The sequence below is a fragment of the Vigna umbellata genome, chromosome 2, assembly GCF_029865625.1.
Source record: "Vigna umbellata cultivar VRB3 chromosome 2, Vumbellata_1.0, whole genome shotgun sequence".
Taxonomy (NCBI): domain Eukaryota; kingdom Viridiplantae; phylum Streptophyta; class Magnoliopsida; order Fabales; family Fabaceae; genus Vigna; species Vigna umbellata.
In genome coordinates, this window is record NC_142166.1 from 29,057,829 (window position 1) to 29,066,385 (window position 8,557).

The window sequence follows — 8,557 nt, forward strand, 5'->3', positions numbered from 1 at the left end:
TTGCAATGTTAATTTCTTAATCAAAGTCTAAATTATAATAATTACTGTGATTACTTGATTTTGTCTGAAAAAATATAAAAATAATTTTTAAAAAATTAATTAAAAATAAATGTAATAACCCAAAATATAACGATTAACCATATCTTAATCATTATATAATTAATAAGATAGAACAGTTATAAACTATAATATATAGTACATGTAACATCCCGATTATATAATAACAAATATTACATAATAAAGACGTCAACATTCCAATAAAGAGAACAGTCGGAGCATGACGTGTAATTAAATGTGACATTACAATCATCCAGAAATAAAAGAAACGGGAATTCAAACTTGAACAGCTTAAAGAGTCAAATACTACAAGAGTTCATATGGGAAATTCCTAAGAAGACTACTCCGCAACCTTAGTATCCTCCAGCTCTTGCTCCAAAGGGATCTCTTCAACAACGTCTGCTCCCATCCAAGTGGATGATCATCGCCAGAGAAACATACCCAAACAACACATAACACAAACAATGCAAGGGTGAGCTAGATATAAAAAGCATGTTATACATATAGCACAGTTAATTCATGTCATCATACGTAGATTCATATAAAGAAACAATTAAGGCATGCTCATTAAACCACAACTCACACATCTTTACACTTACATAGTTCTGCTGGCACTCCCCAACACTATGCAAGGTAAAGTCACAACACACGACTCATCCGAATTTGTATAACTGTCGAACTATTGGTCGTCTTTGCACTTGCATAGTTGAGCTAGTCTTGCCTAACACTAGCAAGGTAAATCCCCCAATCTGTCTATGTCTAAATTCAAAGACTATAGACGAGGACCTCTCTCTACTCTCACCACTTACATTGTTCTTCTCTACTTGAGCATGAACAATGCTTTGAGTGTAGGGATAGACATACTAGTTCAAAGTTCCATACAGTTTATACAGAACAACACACCACCACATAACCACTTTCATCCATCTCTCCCCGAGATGTCCACTTCATACTCACATACACTATTTACTTTTACAATCGTATCATCATAGTAATTTATCATATTTCATACATTCACATATCTTCACATACATCACATCGCAGTATATATTCCAAACATTTGTACACATAATTCAATTCCAGAGAAACTCAACTTAGAACTCAACACTATTTGCAGAACACTATTCATCAAACACTTTGCGGGACACTATTCATCCGAACACTATTCACCGAACGCCATCTGTCGAACGTTATCTTGCCGAACACTACTATATTTGGATGCACGCTATAAGATCCAACACAATCAGGCCGAACGCTAAAACCGAACAGTATTTAGTCGAACGCTAAAACCGAACACCTCCAATATTCAATCGAACGCTAAAACCGAACGACTCTAGTATTCAGTCGAACGCTAAAACCGAACGCCCCACTGGATTAAACATTTCCCGACCGAACGTTATAACCGAACACCTCACTAAAATCGTACAATGTCAGGACGAACGTTCAAAGATCATTCATCATCAAATACCGAACGTTCGCTACGAACGATCACTAACTGGGAATAAACATCAGCAAAACCGAACGTTATCTATCATTAAGACCGAACGCTTACGATCGAAGCCTGAGAATACTTGGGCAAGATCGAACGCTAGCTATCACTGATACACCAGATTAAACGCTTACCAACTAAACATCAGAATACGGATTTAGGTCGAACGCTAATGATTTCTAACAGATATCGAGACCGAATGCTCAAGATCCAAACTTAAGACTATCAAATGAAGACCGAACGCTCAACAATCAGAATTAAACCAAGACCGAACGCTCACAATCAGAATCAAACCAAGACCGAACGCTCACAATCAGAATTAAACCAATACCGAACGCTCACAATCAAAATCAAGCCAAGACCGAACGCTAAGAATCAGAATTAAACCAAGACCGAACGCTCACAATCAAAATCAAACCAAGACCGAACGCTCACAATCAAAATCAAGCCAAGACCAAACGCTCACAATCAGAATTAAACCAAGACCGAACGCTCACAATCAGAATTAAACCATGACCGAACGCTCAAGATCCAAACTTAAGAATACCAACTTAAACGAACGACTACAATTACTAATACATCAAAACGAACGTTCAAGATTATTTCCTGAAAACAACAATTTAGGATGAACGCTTATAATCAGTATTACCACAAAACCGAACGCTCGAGATTCACTCCTAAGAATCCAATTTAAGACCGAACGCTCAAAATCACCTGTTGAGACTACCAACACAAAACCGAACACTTATTATCACAGGTACATCGAAACCGACCGTTTAAAATCCAAACCTAGGAATATCATATTAATACCGAACGCTCATCATCGAACCCTAAGAATTTCCACCTTAAGACCGAACGCTCAGGATTATTACGAGTCCGAATTAGAAACGAACGCCTAACATCTCTGGGTAATATTTTGACGAACGTCTAATATTTTACTAACTCAAGGACGAACGCTAACGCTCGTTACACGAGAATACAAAACCGGACGTTCATATTATTTTGGTCGACCACTAATTGGTCGAGCCATTTGGACGAACGTCCTACTTTGACCAAAACTGAACGCACGCGCGTTTCTGCAGAATTCTGTAGAATCGCACCAGGTTTTCCAGAAACCCAGAAAACCCCAATTTTTCATCCCCTTCTTCCCAGATTTGCATCAAACACAGTATATATCAACAATCAAACAAAAGATCTAGCTCCCCTTACCTCTTGAAGACCTCCTTGCAAATCTCGAACCAATCTTTGCACTGTGTTCCTCCTCTGCTGTTTCAGTCCTCTACTATAGTGTCCAGCTCTCACTTCACCGTCTCACAGATATGGCAGCAACTCCTCCAATCTGCAGAACTCCCAATCCCTTTGAATCCATGGCTTTTACCTTTAAGAAGGAAGAAAATGGTGCTCCCCACAGCCACTCCTCAGTGCTATGCCCACCAACGAAGGAGATGATGGAGGTTCATGATCATGGCTGGAGCACTTCCAGGTGGAGAGACCCACCACCATCTGCTGCTGCCCACTCCTTTGCTGGACGTGGAGCCCCTCTCCTACCACTACACGAACGTGCAGCCGCCCACCTTCCCCATCCCCTTTAAAAATATAAGGAACGTGCGGTTCCTTACAGTACAAACTTACCGTTATCCAAAACTATTATAAATTTTTAACTTTATATACAAACTGGATAAATAAAAATAATTACATCATCAATCTAAAGAAAACTAAACTACGGGATTCCTCAAACATACCTCATTCTCCAAACTTTAGAATCTAAACGGAGTCAAACATTAAAAAAGGACACAAATTGACGCATGCAACAAAAACTCCTTGCATGGTCAAGAATAAAGAAAATGCCATGAAAGTGAGAATGAAACTTGCTCTAATCACGAAACTGATCGGTCAAATAGGTAACCCTTGACTCTAGAATTGCCTAGACACCTCCTGATCATCGAATAGATAATTTAGGAGTAAGAAATTGTAGAAAAAAGTGAGAAAGAACAAAGATAAAGACTTTTAAAAAGATGAAGTGTTCTTAAAATACTAAGACAAGTTTAAAAAATTCTATTTACATCATAAGATTATTTTATAATAAAATAATCAATCTCATTATTTTACTACACCTATTTAGTCTAATAATCTACTTTTTAAGTTGTTATGTAACATCCCAAAATATAGTAATTACCATAAATTAGAATTAATCACATTACATAATATACACAGTGCAGTCTTAAGCAAGATCAGCTATCAAAAGCTGAACGTCAAAAAGTTACAGAGTTAAGAAAATCAATACAGAAACAACCAAGGTTCAAGACGAACGGTTTTACAAAAGCTGATAACGAACGTCACAAAATTCTAAGCAGCCTATTCCTACTGGACGATCTAAGTCTCGGCCTTCACTTCGACTTCCACGAGATTCTCTTCTTCTACCACTTCCTCCAAAAGAGTTTCTCCATCTGCTCACATCCACACGGATGATCATTGCATTGACAGGACGGACGTACAGGTACAAGACAACACAAGGAAAAACGAAAGGGTAAGCTTATGTAATTTAATTCATACAACAAACATACAAATCAACATACGAGCAATACAATAATATATCAACATAGCAATAATCATCCAAAACTCTCATAAAATAGACCGTCCGGACTGTATGAATCCATGTATCTACAGGCGTTCGTGCACCCGGGTGATGTGATAACTGGAAAACACTCAACAGCTGCCACCCGAGGTTAGTCCTATCAGTCCAAAGTACTCCTAAGGACTAGGACCTCCTGTCGTTCCCACACATGACCTACTCCCCTCTACGTGAGGACGAGCACTCACGGAACATCAGGATGAACTGCCATCAGTAGCTTTACCACGTTCATACTACACAACTTCTCATATTCCAATCATAGAGTCGTTCCTCCTTGGAACGCTCGTTCAAAATCCATCATCATATAATTACTCAAATTATGGTTCACACTTCAGAATCTTCCACTTTATCTTCATTTTCATCTTTAGTTTTAAGAGTATAAAATAACGAACGTTCAGTCTTCTGAAGAACGAGGACGAACGCTAAAGACTAGATTTAAAAAGACTCGTTGCCAATCAGAATAAGTCGATACCTGGTTATTTAATGGACGTCATGACTACTCAAATCAGTTGAATGAAATGACTCTATAGTGATACAATCAATATTCAGAAATAATTTAAGTATGCAGACTCTAGGCCGAATCCAAATGGATAAAGATACAAAAAGACAAGTAATTAACTATACTGAGAACAATTCGTTTAAAAGGGTCGACTGCCAGTCCATGACCGAATGCCAATTATATATGCTTACTAACAATTTGGACGAACGCTATTTACGTCCGTTTAGGAATCAAAGATAAGGACGAGCGTTCGGTATAAGACCGAACACTACTTAGGACGAACATTAGGTAGATGACTGAGTACTAATTAGGATGAACGCTCGGTATAAGACCGAACACCGATTGGGACGAACGCTTAGTATAAAACTATGCGCTACCTATAACGAACGTTTGATATAAAACCGAGCGTTACTAATATATAAAACTTCAATTAATTTAAGATAGTCAGGTACCACTAGGCTGAGCCGAACGCTCAAACATAGTCTTTCACAAGAGGACGCTCGTTCTCGATCGGAGTTCTTTCCGAATGAAAGAATTCCATTTTTAACCAGATTACTAGGAAACCGAACGGTAGAGAACCGTTCAATTACGAACGTACATAATCATATTAAGAAGTTCATATTCACATTTTCCACTATTTTCAACTTTGAATCTTTCCAAATACCAGTTCATACTTTATACTTCACATCAAAAATATAAATTTCCAGACTTTATGGCATCCACATTAATAATTCATACTTCAAATAAATACTCATGTTCACATTCATACACTTCAGGCATATCAAACATCTTGCTTCATACATATACTGGATACATACATACACTCATTCAGTAACATGCAATCAATTTCAACAAGCATACAACAGCATACGAATTAAATTACTAAGCTTCCCTTACCTCTAACGTGAACGAACGTCCTACAGTGTGCGACTTGACTTGTAAATTATAAATTCCTTCTACCCGCAACGCTTACTACTCTATGAATCAACATCAAAGATAGATGGAAACGGGTTCAGTTTTTAACTAAAGAATTCCAGCACCCAAAGCTGGGCGTGCATGTTCACAAGAACGAACAGTGGAAGGAGGATAAACTTACCGGTTTCAGAACTCTAAAGTGTTCGGTTCAAACGAAAGCTCAGGACGCCGGGAATCCTTCTACGGTGCCTGAACAATGACCGGAGCAAGGTAGAGTGAGTTGTAGTAGAGAGAAGATGAAATGGTTCTAGAGAGAAGGAGGAGAATTCGAAAGATTAAGATTGTTGGAGAAGATGAGTGCATGCAGAGAGGGACACGGTTTTCAGAAAAGTCAGTTTTGTTTAAAAACCAACGTCCGTTCTCTTGCTGACACTTGTCTTCCACTACTGATTTCAGAACATTCCATCACGACACTTGGCAGGAAAACATAGAGAATGGAAGTGTGTTTTTAATGCACTGCAGAGGGGTTTTGGGAGAAGTTAAGGGATGTGACAGGTGATTAAGGGTGTGCATTTTCCGAGGTCTTACATGTTATAATAAAGATTTTAACTTAAAAAAAATATAATAATAATAAATGAATTAAGATGAAAAAATATCAATTATGTTAAAAATCTTATTACTAATATAATAAAATATATATATATATATATATAATAAAAATTGTTACTAATATAATAAAATTTAGAAACAAAACAAAAACAAAAAATAGAAAAATAAGGAAAATCTAAAATGCCCAATGTAAAACCCTAATTAGGGTTTTCTGCTTGCGTGGTATTTGAAAAAGGGAGAGGGGCACTGGAATTGAAAAACGGGGAAGGGAGCTAATTGGTTTCTGGAATTCGGAAAGCTGGAAAGAATTATAGGGAAGAAGAATACTGGATTGAAGAAAGAAGAAAATTAGGATTGTATTGGTTTCACACAACGAAGGTTATTTACCAAATCTTATCTCTTTGCTTGAACTGTTTATATCACTGGTCAAATTTTCTTATCTTTTGGATTTGTTCATGCGCGTTTTCTTAATCTTTGTTAGTTGTATTTCCTCTGTTCTGCAAATCTGATGCATGATTTCTTAGTGTAACATCCCAAAATATAGTAATAACCATAAATTAGAATTAATCACATTACATAATTAATCAGTGCAGTCTTATATAAAGTCAGCTATCAAAAGTCGAACGTCATTAAATACAGAGTTAATAAGATAAAACAGAAGAAACAAAGGTTCAGGACGAACGGTTTTACAAAACCAATAACCGAACGTCATAAAATTCTAAGGACGCCTAATTCTACTGGACGATCTAAGTCTCGGCTTTCACTTCGACGTCCACAAGATTCTCTTCTTCCACCACTTCTTCCAAAAGAGTGTCTCCTTCTGCTCACATCCACACGGATGATCATTGCATTGACAGGACAGACGTACAAATACAAAACAACACAAGGAAATAACACAGGGTAAGCTTATATAATTTAATTCAATGTATCAACATCCAATTTAAACATACCAACAATACAATAATATATCAACATAGAAATAACCATCCAAAACTCTCATAAGACAGACCGTCCGGACTGTAGGAATCCATGTATCTACAGGCGTTCGTGCACCCGAGTGATGTGATAACTGGGAAACACTCAACAACTGCCACCCGAGGTTAGCCCTATCAGTCCAAAGTACTCCTAAGGACTAGGACCTCCTGCCGTTCCCACACATGACCTACTCTCCTCTACGTGAGGACGAGCACTCACGGAACATCAGGATGAACTGCCATCAGTAGCTTTACCACGTTCATACTACACAACTTTCCATATTCAAATCATAGAGTCGTTCCTCCTTGGAACGCTCGTTCAAAATCCACCATCACTTATTCATCTCATATACTGTTCATTATTTATAATATTTCCCTTTATTTTCATTTTCATCTTCCAATCCAAGTTCATAAAAATAACGAACGTTCAATCCTCTTCATAATGAGGACGAACGAGAGAAAAGAGAACGATAACCTTCGTTCCATAACCGAATAAATTTGACTACAAATAAACATCACTTTTGGCGAACGTTACTTACCATTGAAATCAGTTGAATGAACTGACTCTCGGAAGATTTTATCAATACTCAAAAATAATTTAAGTACAGGACTCTAGGCCGGATCCAATGGATAAAACCACCTCAAGACCATTTCAGAACCATAACGAGAATAATTCTATTTTTGAGACTGACTGCCAGTCAATGACCGAATACGATAAGAGGAATTTTACTGAAGTTTGAACGTACGCTATTTCCACACGTTTGATGGTTAAAGACAAATACGAGCGTCCGGTATAAGACCGAGCACTACATAGGACATACGCTTAGTGTAAGACCGAGCGCTACTTGTTACGAACGCTAAGTATAAGACCGAGCGTTACAAATCTTTAAATTACAAGGTACATATATATATATATATATATATATATATATATATATATATATATTACTTTATTTCGAATATTTGGTACGACTATTCTGAGTCGAACGCTTCAAGATATTATTTCCACATGAGAACGCTTGTTCTCGATCAGAATTCCTTCCAAATGAAAGAATTCCCTTTTAACCAGTTTACTTGAAAACCGAACGGTAGAGGACCGTTCGATAACGAACATACATAATCATAGTAATAAGTTCATATTCAGATTTATAACTATTTTCAACTTAAGTTTTCCATATACCAGTTTATACTTTATACTTTACACCAATTATAAATTTTCAGACTATATAACATCCATATCAATAATTCATACCTCAGATTTATAACTCATTTTCACATTCATATACTTCATACTCATCAACTATCATGCATCATACTCATACTGAATACATATATTCACTCGTTCAACAACATACATTCATTTTCAGAAATCATACAATCAG